Source organism: Ornithorhynchus anatinus, chromosome 16, assembly GCF_004115215.2.
Source record: "Ornithorhynchus anatinus isolate Pmale09 chromosome 16, mOrnAna1.pri.v4, whole genome shotgun sequence".
In the NCBI taxonomy this organism is placed as follows: Eukaryota; Metazoa; Chordata; class Mammalia; order Monotremata; family Ornithorhynchidae; genus Ornithorhynchus; species Ornithorhynchus anatinus.
In genome coordinates, this window is record NC_041743.1 from 40,052,892 (window position 1) to 40,068,140 (window position 15,249).

A 15,249-nucleotide genomic window follows, 5' to 3' on the forward strand; every position below is an offset into this window, starting at 1 on the left:
CAGTCACTGTATGAAGCTCTGGGGTAGATACAAGATAATCAGGTTGGAAACAGATCATGTTCCACTCAGGGCACACTGTCTTAATCCCCATTTTATAGATAGCCTGTCTGTTACATTCCCAAGCACTTAGTTCAGTGCTCTGCACACAGTAAATGCTCAAGAAATACAATTAATTGATTGATGGATAGCCTAAGTGTTGTCTCTTTGACCAGTCTCAAGGAGCTCCCCAGAGCGGTAGTTGTTAAGTGCTTACTATGTACCAGGCACTGTACTAAACGCTGGGGTGGATACAAGCAAATTGGGTTGGACACAGTCCTTGCCCCGCAAAGGACTCACAGTCTTAATCTCCATTTTACAGATGAGGTAACTGAGGCACAGAGAAATGAAGAGACTTGCCCAAGGCCACACAGCAGACAAGGGGCAGAGCTGGGATTAGAACCCATGACTTTCTGACACCCAGGCCTGTGCTCTATCGACTATGTTTTGCTGCTTGCCTACCTTATTGAGGCACTTGTTCCACCCAAACCTAGACCGTAAGCTCCAAGCGGGCAGGGATCCTTGCCTACTAACTCTAGTATACTCTCCCAGGCTCTTTCAGGGAAGGGACAGTGTCTACCACCTCTATTGCAATGGAGTCTCCCAAGTGTGCTTTGCAGATAAAAGACAATAAACTCTTTGAGGACAAGGAGGGGTCTATGAGTCTACCAACTTTATTTTTAACGTGCTTAGTACCATGTTCTGTAAGCTCCTCGACATAGGGATCTTGTAGTCTCCCAAGCACCTATCAGGGTCGCACCTGGAGAGTTTCCGGTACTCCATCAGTCTCGCCTACGGGAGGGAGAGTGAAGCAGCGGCATATCCATTCCATTCCTAGCTTGGGCAGCGGCTAGTGAGTGGAAGGCAATCTCCTACAAGTCAAAACTCACCTGTGCTAGGCAGCAGGCGTAGCACGGGAGAGAGTCGAGGGTGGAGACTCATGTTTACTGCAGGGAAGGAGGCAGTGGTAAGGTGTTTCTGTATTTTTACCAAGAAAACTCTATGGTCACACTATCAGAACGATTGCAGAGGGAGGTGGGATTTCTGGGAGAGATGTGTCGATGGCTTTGCTATGGGTCGGACGTGACCCGACAGCATAAGACAGCAACAACTCTCCCAAGTGTGTTCACAGCACACTGTATGCTCCTTGAGTACAGGGATCGCATCACGGTGTAGTGGATAGAGCAGGGGCATGGGAGTCAGAAAGTCACGGGTTCTAATCCCAGATCTGCCCCTTGTCTGTGGTGTGACCTTGGACAATTCACTTCACTTCTCTGGGTCTCAGTTACCTCATCTGTAAGATGGGGATTGAGACTGTGAGCCCCACGTGGGACAGGGACTGTGTCCAATCTAATTTGCTCGTATCCACCTCAGTGCTTAGTACAGTGCCTGGCACATAGTAAGCACTTAACAAATACCACAGTGATTATTATTATAAATGTTGGTATTTGTTAAGCGCTTACTATGTGCAGAGCACTGTTCTAAGCGCTGGGGTAAACACAGGGGAATCAGGTTATCCCACGTGGGGCTCACAGTCTTAATCCCCATTTTACAGATGAGGGAACTGAGGCACAGAGAAGTTAAGTGACTTGCCCACAGTCACACAGCCGACAAGTGGCAGAGCTGGGATTCGAACTCATGAGCCCTGACTCCAAAGCCCGTGCTCTTTCCACTGCGCCACGCTGCTTCTCATATGCTGCTTCTCATCTACCATTATCTACTATTATCTACCAGCTCTATTGTCCTCTCCCCAAATCTTACTTTAGTGCTCTGTAAGTGCTCAAAAATTACCACTGATTGATTGATTAGTAAGGACAGCTGGGGGAAAGGTAGAAAAAGGAAGCAAGAGGGGGAGTTAGAGAGGAGGAGATTTATTTGGAAAGTCAGAGGGTGGATGGGAGGCTGCCTTGCTGTATCCAGAAAGAGTTGGTGGTGTGACCCACATAGATCTCTTTGAATTATTCCAGAATCTGAACAGTCAAGCAAAAGTTAATTAAATTACACTTTAGCTAACAAAAGGGTCAGAGTCTTTGAATGCCTCTTGATGCCTAACCTTTTACAGCAGCTCCTGACCAGCCAGAGTGATAACAATCTCATCAGTGCTTGTAAATGAGGAGGTAGGTCAGATGTTCCCAGCTTCCCGACCTCCTGGGGGTGGGGGCCAGTCCTAGAGGAATGGGGGTTGGTGGGGGGGCCTGCTGGGTGTCGGAGAGGTTAAGGTCATACAATGCAATCTCTTGTGATGTATCTGAGCAGGCTGGGCCTGATCTGATCTGATGTTCTTTAACTACCTCAGTGCTTAGTATTGTGCTTGGCCCATATAAGCCAACAAATAGCACCATTATTATAATGATGTCCTTGGGTGACCTGGTGGAAAGAACATGGGCCTAGGAGTCAGAGGACCCGGGTACTAATTTTGACTCGGCCACTAGTCTGCTGAGTGACCTTGGGCGAGTCATTTAGCTTCCTTGGGACTCAGTTCCCTCATCTGGAAAATGGGGATTCAATCCCTCTCTTCCCTCCTACTTAGACTGTGAGCCCCATGTGTGACCTGCTTCTCTTGTATCTACCCCAGTGCTAGTGCAGTACTTGGCACATAGTGCTTAAATACCATAATTACCATTATTATTTCCACTTGAGCTTACCAGATTTTTCACCTGGTTTTTGCAAGGTTTTTTGGGAGAGGAATAAGGATAGGTAGGATAGGTCCCATTTAGACTGTAAGCCCCATGGACTGTATACAACCTGATTGTTGTCTACTTTAGTGCTTAGAATAGTGCTTGATACATAGTAAGTGCTTAACGAATACCACAATTAAGTGAATTAGGAGGGAGAGAACTGATTGAGGGCCTTAGAGCAGATGGCAAGTGTAGGTGGGAATTGTGGTGAGGAGAGGCCAGGGTTATTCCTCCCATTTTCAGGCAGGTGCAGAGAGGTTAAGTGACTTGGCCAAGATCACACAGTAACTACTGAGACTAGAAGCCAGTTCCCCTGGCCCTCAGACCAGTGCTCCCTTTCTCTGAACCTCCCTCCAAGGGAAAACCAAGTTGATCCCCTCTCCAAAGGCTTGAATGTGTTGCTCCAACATGGAAAATGAGCAGGAAAGAGAGATTTACCAATAACGGTATTAAGAGATGCATCAAGTTGCCCTAGAAACTAGACTCTAGTTAAGTGCCTGAAAAGTAATTATAAACTAAGGAATATCTTTCAGCCAAGCAGGTGGCTGGAAAATTGGAAATCCATTTTTGAGACACCCTCGGCTTCCCAAGGAGGCTGGGTTTATATTTCAGCTCCAAGTGTGAGCAGTCGTGGTGTGTTGGAGGGGAGAGGCAAGATGGCATGGAAAGGGAAAGGTGGGATGGTGAGCGGGGGCAGAGGCGTGTGTTCTGTAGCTTTGCCCTCTCGGATTGACATCTGATATAGGTTGGTTGGGGGTGTGTGTGTATGGTGGTGGGAGGGTGTGGAGTTGGGTTGCTAGGACACTGGAGCTCAGGAGACACACTCATTTGCAAACAAACTTTCTCCCAATTAGGAATAGGGAAATATGGGCGGGGGGGGGGGGTTGGGGGGGGTTGGGAGGGAGGGAAGTCAGAAGACCCAGGTTCTAAACCTGACTCCCCAACTTGTCGCTGCGATCTTGGACAAGTCACAACTTCTCCAGACCTCGGTTTTCTCATCTGTAAAATAGGGATAAAATACCAGCCTTCCTCCTTAAAATGTGAGCTCCTAGCGGTGCAGGGAAAATAGGTGTTTTTCTTCTTAGACTGTGAGCCCTGTGGAAGAGGGGTGGGGTAATGGGGGGTTCATCTCGGGCATCACCTCCCACCCATCCTCTGCCCCTGATGTGGCCACTGCACGGGATTCTTCCTCTTGAGTCAGAGAGTCCCTTCTCGCTGCCGTTTCCTCTTTCCTCTGGCTCAGGTGCCAGGGTGCTGCTTCACTTACCACTCCCCTCCTTTATGTGGTGGTGGCACAGGCAAGGAACGACTGAGCTCCTAATAACCCTTCCAGATGGTTGGAGTCTCTGCTCGCTCTTCCAGTTGGCAATTAGCAAAGAGAGCTTGGCACCTGCTAGGCCCCACTGGCTCCTCTGTTTGCGGTTGCTTGGAAAATCTGCGCCGGTGGTGATGGGGTTGGGGGTGGCTCTCCTGACCTGTTTTGCCCCGGGTGAGGCCCCAGCCACAGTGTATGTCCTGCCTCTATCCATTCCATTCCCCCCTCCCCACTCTCCCACCCCCATTCTTCTCGTGTCCACTTCCATCATCCCAGCCTCACCCCCAAACCCCCACCCTGACAGCCTGTCCCTCCAGAGCTGCGGAGCGGTGGGATCAAGCCAGGGCAGCAGGTGTGTCAGTCGGTGGCAACAGTTCAGGGACTGGAAAATCCAGAATGGGCAGACAGACCCCCTTAGCTCCTCTGCCCAGCTAGTTTTCCCTTTGTCCTTAGGGGGCTAAAGTACAGAAATGTGCTTGATCCCTAGATGGGTTATCTGAGTTTGTGGATCATCTGATTTTGTGGAACTCCTCGGTTCTAATCCCAGTTCTGCCACTTACCTACTGTGTGACCTTGGGTAAGTCACTAACTGTTCTTGCCCTCAGCTTCCTCATCTGCAAAATGGTGATTCAGTACCTGTTCTCCCTCCCACCTAATGAGCCCCATGTGGGACAGGGACTGGGGCCAACCCAATTATTTTGTATCTACTCCAGTGCTTAGTACGGGTCTGGGCAGATACTAAGTGCTTTTAAATTATTATTATTGCCTGATTCTGCAGATTATCCACAACAGCATTCAAAGAGCTTCCCAAATGTGACCCCCGCTTTTCCTCTGGAAGGGCCTGGGTTCTAATCCTGCCTCCGCCCTTGTTTGCCATGTGACCTCGGTCGAGTTACTTAACTTCTCTGGGCCTCAGTTACCTCATCTGTAAAATAGGGATTAACACTGTAAGCCCTCTGTGGGACAAGGACTGTGTCCAACTTGTTTACCTTGTAAGTACCCTAGCACTTAGAACAGAGCCTGGCACGTAGTAAACACTTAAACACCGTTAGGTATGATCTGTTCCTTGGCTTTGCAGCATGCTGTTCCCTGAGCACGAATCACTGAGAGTAGATGGCAACCCCATCTCAGCTGTCTGTCACGACTGTCTCGGTTCCTCTCCGCCTCCCACCCTAACCTGACTTTCTAAACAGAGACGTTTGAATGACCTAACCCAAGCCAGCTCCCACAGGTCTTTAAGGACTCATAAAACACTTCAGCTGTTTGCTGTTTTTATATCAGGCTATCTTCTCCATTAGCCATTTAAATGAAAGCATTTATAATTAATTGAACATATCAGTCCATTTCCCTCCCCCTGACCCCAACCATCGGCACCTAGCCCATCTCTTCAAGCATCCAGGAGTTAATCTATTTAGAGGAATTTTCCTGGAGGAACCAAGGACAGGAAGCAGGCACTCCTAACTGAGGTGGGAATCAAATTCCAGGAATGAGAAATGAATGAGGAGTCTTATAAAGAAGAAATATAGAGGGAGGCCACTGGGGAGGATGGAGAGAGAGGGAGAGGGAATGAATAATGAGACAATGAGAGTGAAAAGGAGTAAGAGGGAGAGTGGGTGAGAATGTGTGTATGTATAGCAGAGATACCACCCACACGTTCTCCCAGTCCTTGGACCCGATTCAGTAACTTGAAACACACAGCCAGGAGTCAGTGCCTGAGCAGGGGAATTTATTTGCTTTGGAGTTTCCAGTTTTAAGTTGATTTTCTGGGGGCGGAGAGAGGAAAAGGATGATTGTGAATAGATGAGAACAGGTACCCGATCCCTGTTTTTTCAGATGGGGAAACAGGACCAGAGAGGTAAGGCGACCTACCCAAGGTCACGGAGTGAGTCGGGATGGAGGAGGGTCAGAATCAGAACTCCTGACTCCCAAACCTGTGCTTTCACCACTGGGACAGCCAGCCTCCCAACTCCTGTGTTTGTAGGGCAGAGATGGAGGTATGCCATCTGAGGCTGTTTCCAAAGTGAATGAGCTGGTTCCGATCCAATCCCAGCTTCAGTTCTGGATCGGCCAGGAACAGCTCCGGGTGGATTGTTCATCTTTATGGGGAGGAATTGATGATAATGATGGCATTTAAGTGCTTACTATGTGCCAAGCACTGTACTGAGCAATGGGACTGTTCCCATGGGGCTCCCAGTCTGAGGGGAAGGGAGAACAAGTATTGGACCCCCATTTTACAGATGAGGAAATTGAGGCACAGACAAATGAAGTGTCTCGTCCAAGGTGACCAGGCAGGGAAGGGGCAGAGATGGCATTAGAACTTGGGTCCTCTGACTCCCAGGCTTGGGCTTTTTCCACCAGGATATGCTGATGGTGGAAGCAATCCTGTTTGCTGGAAAGATTAAGCAGCGGGAGCCGGGGCACGAGCAGGCCGCTGACTGTGAGGAAACTGGCAGGTTTGGCCAGACTGGCGGCAACCTCCCAGGATCCGACAGTCCTTGCCTAGGTGTTGAATTGGCTTCCCCAAACAAGGACAGGAATCGAGCCTACATTGGCATCTGAATGGGCAGCACGGCTACCAGTCAGCCATTGTGGTTATCAGAGCCTACGGGGCTCTGGGCTCCCACAGGGCTAGTGACTGGATAATAATTAGGGCATGTATTATTAAGTGCTTACTATGTGCTGAGTGAGATGTGGAATTATCAAATTGGGTACAGTCCCTGTCCCACATTTTACCTCATTCCCATTTTTCAGAAGAAGAACCTGAGGCCCAGAGAGAGTAAGTGACCTGCCCCAGGCTAGTGGAAGAGTTGGGACTTGAACGCAGGTCTCCTGACGCCAAGGCTCTGCTCTTACCACTAGGTAATGCAGCCTCCACCCACCCCCACTGCTACTGAGATTTATGTGGATTGAAAGTGGGTAAATCTGGGGCCCCAGTACCACCCTCAGGAGTTGGAAGAGACTCTGGGGAACTCCTCCTACTCCCCTCCCACCCAGAGTCTGATCATGTCAGTCTGGGTCCTGAGCAATCAATCAAATATTATTGTTGAAGGTCGACTGTGTGCAGAGCATCATCCTGAGTTCTTGGGAGAGAATAGCAGAAGCAAAGGACGGGGTCCTTGCCCTCAGGGGCTTACAACCCACCGGTTTCTTGTCCAAGCCAGGTTCCAGGTGGCCCGTTGGGACTCTGCGAGCAGCGCTGTGGTCCAGGCCTTTGGCCCAGGGGCGCCTGCTGGAGCTGGGAGTTGGCAGGTCCGTATCAAACCAAAGGAAGCCAGAGGGCAAGCATTGGCAAGCCAGAAATCCTTGAAGGCTCCACAGGCTTGGATCAGTTGACTGGGGAGTGTTCTGGTCGGTGCCGGCTCTTCCGGCGATGGCCAGTGCCATGGGGACGTGGTGGGGTGGTTATGGAGGGCACTTTGTCGGGGCAGAGCAGAGGTGGCAGCTGGGGACTCAAGACATGGTAACCATGGCAATCCACGGTGGCGGGAGGATGATTAAGGGACTGGAGGTGGCCTTGGGAGAGTGCTGAGTGAGCAAAATGGAGGCAGGTGGGAGGATTTTCTGGCAGAGGAAAGGAAGTTTGGATGGAATTAGAGATGGGCGGGGGGCAGGTACAATGAGGGCAACAGGAAGGGTGCGAGGGGAGGGCCAGGGTTTGGGAAGGAAGACACATACTCCCTTGGTTTACAGCAGTCAATCGTATTTATTGAGCACCTATTCTGTGCAGAACATTGTATTAAGTGTTTGGGAGAGTACAGTATAACACGGCTGGTAGATACATTCCCTTATCACAACAAACTAATAGTCTGGGGGGGGAGACTGACATTAATATAAATATATATTATATTCTGGGCAGGGGGTCCAGAGTAAAGACTGTGCTCTCATCCTCTCCTTACCCCTCTCCCTACCCCTCGCCTCCCTACCCCAACGCGAACCCCGAGAGCACACCATCCCTAACCGGTCCCTCCCTGCCGAGAGGGGTCTCTGGGCCAAAGGAGAACTGGGTCTGACTCAGGGACGGGTGGCGTCTGGCTCCAGGATTTCCACTGTTCCACACGTCTGCATTCCCTCATCCTGATGGGGCCAGGAGCTGTGTCCAGTAGAGTTCTTGAAATTAGTCCAGCACCTTGAGCATTGTAAGCCTATGATGTTTGCAGTGGTGAGAGCAGCAACTGTTGATGATCTTAAGAACCATAGTTAGGACCGGTGTACTCTGAGCCCGTCTGGGCCAGAGAGACCCCTCCTGTTGGGCGGCTGCTGTGGGTCAGCTGGACAGATACCATCAGTTTGTTACACAGGTATCTGGGTCCTGGCACTCCCGGGGCAGGCTGGGCTGGCCGGTCAAAGCTGGTTGTGGTCGTAGCTGTTCCCATCAGGGGAGACAAGGAGGCCTAGGGGAAAGAGTTCAGGACTGGCAGTCAAGGGACCCCGTTTATAATCACGGTTCTGCCACTTGTCTGTTGTGTGATCTTGGGCTTGTCACTTAACCTCCCTGGACCTTAGTTTCCTCATCTGCAAAATGGGGAGAATTATTGCCACTTGGAGTGATTACAGTTGATGGGAAGCAGAGAGGTAGATATGAGCCCCACCTGAGAGAGGCAGACCCGTTTCTGGACCTCGTCCTTTCCTGCTCTGGCCCCTGCCCTCCCTCCTGGCTCAGATGCGGCTCAAAGCTTATTCTGCCTCCATTTCACCACACTCTGGGCCGGGAGGATCTGCATGGGGAAAGGGCTATTGAGCATGGTCACTGGAGTTGTAGAACAATGATATACTATAGATGTAATTATTTGCTTCTCATTTACCTATACCCAGGTTACGTTGACTCTGAGAGAAGGGACAGTTGCAGACCTTCTCTCTCACTCAGCCTCCTGAGGGGCTACTCATTCATGCATCTGTGGGGGTGGGGATATCAGTCCCAGGGACCACCTCTCATTCATTCATTCGTTCATTCAATCGTATTTATCGAACATTAGCTGTGGGCAGAACACTGTACTAAGCACCTGGGAGAGTACAGTACAACAATGAGCAGGCGCTTTCCCTGCCACGATGAGTTTACAGTCTAGAGGGGCGCCCTAGTCCGGGGGTGGGACAATCTACCCTTGACCCAAGCAGTGCTCTTTGGAGTGACGGCCAGACTCACATCTTTTTCGCTCTTGATCCTCAGTCCCAGCTTCGTGAACCGCGGATTCCAACTGATGGAAAGAGAGTTAAAGGACAGAGCAGGAAGATATAGCTGCCTGGCCCAGAGGCAGTAAATGGACCCGACGACCTCCGTGGCGGCTGAAGGGAGCCGTGATCCCACACACTACCTTCTGCTTGCCACCGTTCTGCCCTCCTTCACTGGCTAGGCCTGTTTCAGATCCTCTCCACCCACCTGGGATTGGTAAAAATGGCAGGTAATTGTTCATGGTGACCTGAATGGGCTCCTCAATTATTGCCCCTTGGAGTCCAGGCCGCTTGGAATGATTACCGTTGATGGGAAGCGGAGAGGTAGAAATGTGCCCCACGTCAGGGAGACAGACCCATTTCTGAGCATCTTTCATTCCTTCTCTGGCCCCTGCCCTCCCCTCTGGCTCAAATGTGGCTTGAATGAAGCATGGGGAGGGGAAGAGTTTCCTGAGGGAGGAGAGAGTCAGGGACAGCGGCGGAGCGGTCAGGCTCAGAGACAGATGGAGATCCTTACCCGGCATGCCGCAGATGGGGCTCCTTACCCGGCATGCCACAGGACCGCTGATCTCTTCTCACCCCAGGTTTCTATGCCAGATGGCTGTCTGTGGGTTTGGTTTTTTTTTTGAAAGACATCTCCAGAAAGGGAGACTTGTTACTTCTCTTGGTAGCTTTTCCTGTCAGGGGAGAGAGAGAGGCCTAGCTCAGGACCGGGAGTCAAGGGACCATGTTTCCAAAAGCAGTTCTGCCACTTGTCTGCTGTGTGACCTTGGGCAAGTCACTTAACCTCTCTGGACTTCAGTTTCCTCATCTGTAAAATGGGGAGAAGATCGCTGCTTTCCCTTCTTCTTGGACTTGCTGGTCAGGGATTGTTTTTAGCACATAGTAGGCACTTAATAAATACCATTATAATAATAATCCCGATAGGACATTTTTTCTTCCGCTTAATCCAAATCTCCCATTTTAATAAAAGTGGTTGTCCTTTTGTTTGGATTTGTGGATATGAGAAGCAGGTCCATGTCTTTTTCCTAAAAACTCTTAATAGGCTTGAAGATAATCACTAATGCTCTCTCTCTCTCTCTCCTTCCCTCTCACCTTCCCCACCCCCTAGTTTCTCAGTCTGCTCTTCAGTAGGCCAACACCCTCAGTTCTGAGTCTTGGGAGGTTTTAATATCTTCATCGTCTCCTGGACTGGGCACGGGGGTTGGGGTCTCTTCTCCCTTTGCAACTGAAATTGCAGCAAGAGAGATTTAAGGTAGACACCGGGAACGACTCCTTAAGCAGGCCACTAGAAATGGGCGACCAACCTCTCTTGGTACACAGGGTTCTCGGAATCATCCTATCTGGAGGTTCTGAATGAAGCTAATCCCAGCTCTGCCACATGTCTGCTTGGGCAAGTCATTTCACTTCTCTGTGCCTTAGTTCCCTTATCTATGAAATGGGGATTAAGAGCCCCATGTGGGACAGGGCCTGTGTTCAACTTGATTACCTTGTATCTACTGCAGCATTTAGAGAAATGCTTGGCACTAATAAGTGCTTAAAAAATTCCACAATTATTATTAGGAAAATCAGCAGGCTTGTTAGGAGCTTCTGGCCTTGAAGGAGGCTATGTATGTTCTGTTTTAGAGGAACCTGTGACCGGATTGCCAAACACCTTTTCATACCAATTAGATCAGATCTATTCTGTCTTGCCCATACTGTCAGTTCTTGCCTGGGGAAGGGAACTCCTAGGACTTGGGTCTCTACCTCACCGTTATCCAAAATGGCAACATCACGGGCCAATTTGGGGGTAACATCCCCAGCCATTGGCTGGATTCTGTAAAAATCATCCTCTGGGCATGAGAGACCAAACAGAAAAAGGTTTTGCTCAAGAAAAGTGCTGATTTCACTCCCTCCACACCTGCCGGTCCTCTGGGCATGTGGAATGAAGCCGCCCAAAGGAGACGGCTGCGCAGATGGCAGCTGGTGGTTCAGATGCCAACCTGATTTTGGAGTGGAGCCTGTGCACGCGGTGACTGAGATGGGCCTGAGAAGGGTTGTTCTCCTACCTTCCATTCCTCCAACCAATTTCCAGACTCCTTACTTCTTTGTGCCCCTTGAAGGATGTTCAGGCTTAAGGTCCATCGCCCCAAGTAGGACTGAGGGAGATTGTGTTGTAGACAGTTAGTTGCCATTGTTTGAGTGAGGTGCTTTCCGGGGGCAGAAGATTAGACTGGATGACCCCAGACCCAAGCCAAATGCAGATCCGGGTGAAGGAGAAGCACGGGAATGTAGGGCTGAAGGGACTCAGAGATGCCTACCCGAGAATCCCAGGACCCATCTGGAAATCTCTCCGTTGGATGGTGGTGGATCTTATTTTTAAAGTCTCCCAGTGAGGGAGACTCCACATCCCCTTTGGTCATCCCGTCCACATTCTCCCACTGTTGGGAAATTCCTCCACATGTCTGGCTTAAATCCCTCTTGCTGCAACTTAAATCCATTTCCTCTTAGTCTATCCTTAGTGGAGATGGGGACCGGTTGTTTGATTGATTGATAAATTCATAGCTCCATGCCTTTCTGTTGCCACTATCCACTCCCTCCAGCCATGCAAGCTGGGTCACATCAGGGTCTCAGATGAAAACCCTATAAAAGCCTTTCCTGCAGAATATCCCCGGCTTCTCCTCTCCAACAAGGGTGACCACTGACCCAGTCCTATACTGGACGGTCCAGATTTTAGCTGGCCTCTCTCCCATCCCATGACCATGATGACGATTATGGTATTTGTTAAGCACAGTGAGTGTGTCAAGCAATGGTATTTAAATATTTAGTATGTGTCAAGCACTGTTTTAAGACCTAGGGTCGATACAAGCGAATCAGGTTGGACATACTCCTTGTCCCGAATGGGAGTTCACAGTCTTAATCCCCATTTTACAGCGTGGCTCAGTGGAAAGAGCACGGGCTTTGGAGTCAGAGGTCATGGGTTCGAATCCCGGCTCTGCCATTTAGCTGTGTGACTGTGGGCAAGTCACTTCACTTCTCTGTGCCTCAGTTACCTCATCTGTAAAATGGGGATGAAGACTGTGAGCCCCACGTGGGACAATCTGATTCCCCTGTGTCTACCCCAGCGCTTAGAACAGTGCTCTGCACGTAGTAAGCGCTTAACAAATACCAACATTATTATTATTATTATTATTAGATGGGGTAACTGAGACACAGAGACGTGAAATGACTTTCCCCAGGTCACACAAAAAACAAGTGGCAGGGTCAGGATTAGAATCCAGTTCCTTCCGACTCCCAGGCCCTTGATCTACCCACTAGGCCATGGGGCTTTCCGTGAAGGCCGTCAGAAAGAATGCCTTTATATCTGGTGTTTTTACTGCCAGCGCCCAGCCTCCCCACTCCACAGCTCCCACCACCTAGTACTGGAGCTCGGAAGCGGTGCCCACGTTCACAGGGACATAGGAAAGGAACACAGAGGCTTTGGAGTTGTGGTGAGAGCCAGGGCCTGCCCCCCAGAGACTCACTAGGTTCTGGTGGACTTTTGCTGCACACCTGTCGGTGAGTAAGTCAATCATATTTATTGAGTGCTTACTGTGTACAGAGCACTATACTAAGCGCTTGGGAGAGTACAATGCAACAATAAACAGATACACTCCCTGCCCACAATGAGCTCACACTCTAGGCGGGAGACCCACACAGAGCGTCACGTGGGTCCCAGTGTTCGAGGGGTCTGTGAGGGTCAGCAGGGATCTCCCCTCTCTTCCAGGCCACGGTACGAGCCCCACAGAACGAAGTAGGCCACAAAGGCATTATGACCTGAGAGTAAGACTGAAAGTCAATCCAGCTCCCCTCCTCCCATCCCCTGCCGGGTCCCCCCCGCCCCCATCCTCCCTCCCCCCGACACGCGCTTCCATCTCCGTGACTCCATTGTTCTTACTCTGTCATCTTTTGTCTGGGATGGAGGGGACCGGGTGAGAGGTAGATCAGAATTGACACAACCCATTACGAGAAGAATATGAGTCGAGATTGCAAGGGCGAATTTAATAGAAAACGTATCCAATCCGCAGTGGTGACTTTAATTGTTACTATTAATGAAGCCTATTTAGAATGTATTATGTGTCTGGCCCTCAAGAGACAGCCCACAATTCATCGTCCGTGTCAGGTGTCTCTTCATATCAAATCTAGTTCCAGACAGAAGGTTTTCTTCTGGCCCGCCTCCTCCCCCCCCATCTCCCCGCACGCTCTTCTCCTCTGAAATCGGGGTCAGGAAAACAAATTCATTTAATCAATCAAACGTGAACGGACCAGCGGTAAAATGTAAGTACATCTTGTAGCACACAGATACAGCTCAGTCCTTCCCGTCGTGATCAACTCTGGCAAGAACGCTAGGGGAGAGACAAGCGGAGAATCTGTCATCCGTCGTGCCCGTTCTGAGGCAGACTGCTCCCAGGGGCCAAGGCTGAGCCTCGAACGAGAGCGTCTCATCGCAAATGGGTCCTGTATTGGCTGCTACGGCAGCCCTGTCCGACGGAACGTGCTTTAAGCTGACGGAAGGGAGTTGGCACAGAGGAATTGGGGGACATATCACTGATTAATAATAATTATGGTATTTGTTAAATACTTACTATGCGCCTAGTACTATTTTAAGCGCTTGGTAGATACAAGTTTATCAGGTTGCATACTGTTCCTATCCCATATGGGGCTCACAGTCTAAGTAGGAGGGAGACTGGCGTTGAATCCCCATTTTGCAGATGAGGAAACTGAGGCAGAGAGAAGGTAACTGACAGAGCTAGGCAGAGCTATTGGCAGAGCTAGGATTGGAACCCAAGTCCTCTGATACTAGGGCTCTTTCCACTAGACCACACTGCTTCTCTTTCTTTGGTTCACTCTTCAAACCCCTCTGGAAAGTAGTTGTAGCCCGAGGCTACCAAGCAGAGCTGGGGGGAGAAGGGTTCCTTGGGTACATTCACCCACCTGATAGACACATGGAACAATAGGCCATAGCTTTTGTTTCCCAAAGATCAGCCCCAGCTCTTCTGTTTTTGGTTTTCCACGCCCCATCCCAGTAGGTAGGGCAAACCTGATTCTCCCTCTTTCACTGATGGAAGGCCAGTACACCCAGACAGGTTTGGATTGGGGTCGGCTCACCATCCCTGCCCATCCTGCTCCTCTCACCCTGAGCCCGAACCCAAGGCGGGATTAGAAGCCAGGGCTCCAAAAGTCTGATCCGGCACTCTCTTCCACTAGGATTGTTTCGAGATGAAGGCGTGTGCCCTTTGGATCCCCCATTGTGGACGAATAACTCTTGGAGAAGCAGCAGGGGCTACTGGAAAGAACATGGGCCTGGTTGTCAGAGGACCTGGGTTCTAATCCCAGCTCTTCCAATCGCTTGCTGTGTGACTTTGGGTAAGCCACTTAACTTCTCTGTGCTTCAGTTTTCTTAACTGTAAAATGGGGATTAAATCCTATTCCCTCCTACTTAGACTGTAAGCCCCAAGTAGGATAGGGACTGTGTTCAACCTGTTTAACTTTTATCTACCCTAGTGCTTGGAACAGTGCTTGACACATAGTAAGTACTTAATTATTATTATTATTGCTGTTATTTATAACAGTAATAATAATAATTCTTCCCCCTTAGGCTGTGTGTCCCATTTGGGACAGAGACCGTCTGACCCAATTATCTTGCGTCTACCCCAGTGCTTAGTAAAGTGCTTGGCACATTGTAAGCACTTTACAAATACTGCAATGATGATAATGATGTTTATTATTATTACTGCTCATGCAGGGGAAACCAGACACTTTCCTCCCTCTTCTTGAAAATCCTAGCTAAGAAGCCTGTATGATGAAACTCAAATCAGTAGGTTTCTGCCACTTTCTGGGAGTGAAAGGCACAGATAGATTTCACCATTTTTTGGTTTAAAAAAGTATGAAACAACCAAGAAATTCCATCCAGGAGAAGCAACGGTGTTTTCACCCCACACTGATGTGTGAGCCCGTTATTGGGCAGGAATTCTCTCTATCTGTTGCCAGATTGTACATTCCAAGCGCTTAGTACAGTGTTCTGCACATAGTAAG

The 15,249-nt window shown here is 49.7% G+C and overlaps 1 long non-coding RNA gene across 1 annotated transcript; it reads left to right on the plus strand.

Moving 5' to 3' along the window:
- Positions 1-1,902: 1,902 nt before the first annotated feature.
- On the plus strand, positions 1,903-14,550 carry LOC114817146. Its single transcript, XR_003764992.2, has 3 exons — positions 1,903-2,153; positions 9,194-9,425; positions 14,422-14,550. It is a non-coding gene; the product is annotated as an uncharacterized LOC114817146 (long non-coding RNA).
- The last annotated feature ends 699 nt before the right edge of the window (positions 14,551-15,249 follow it).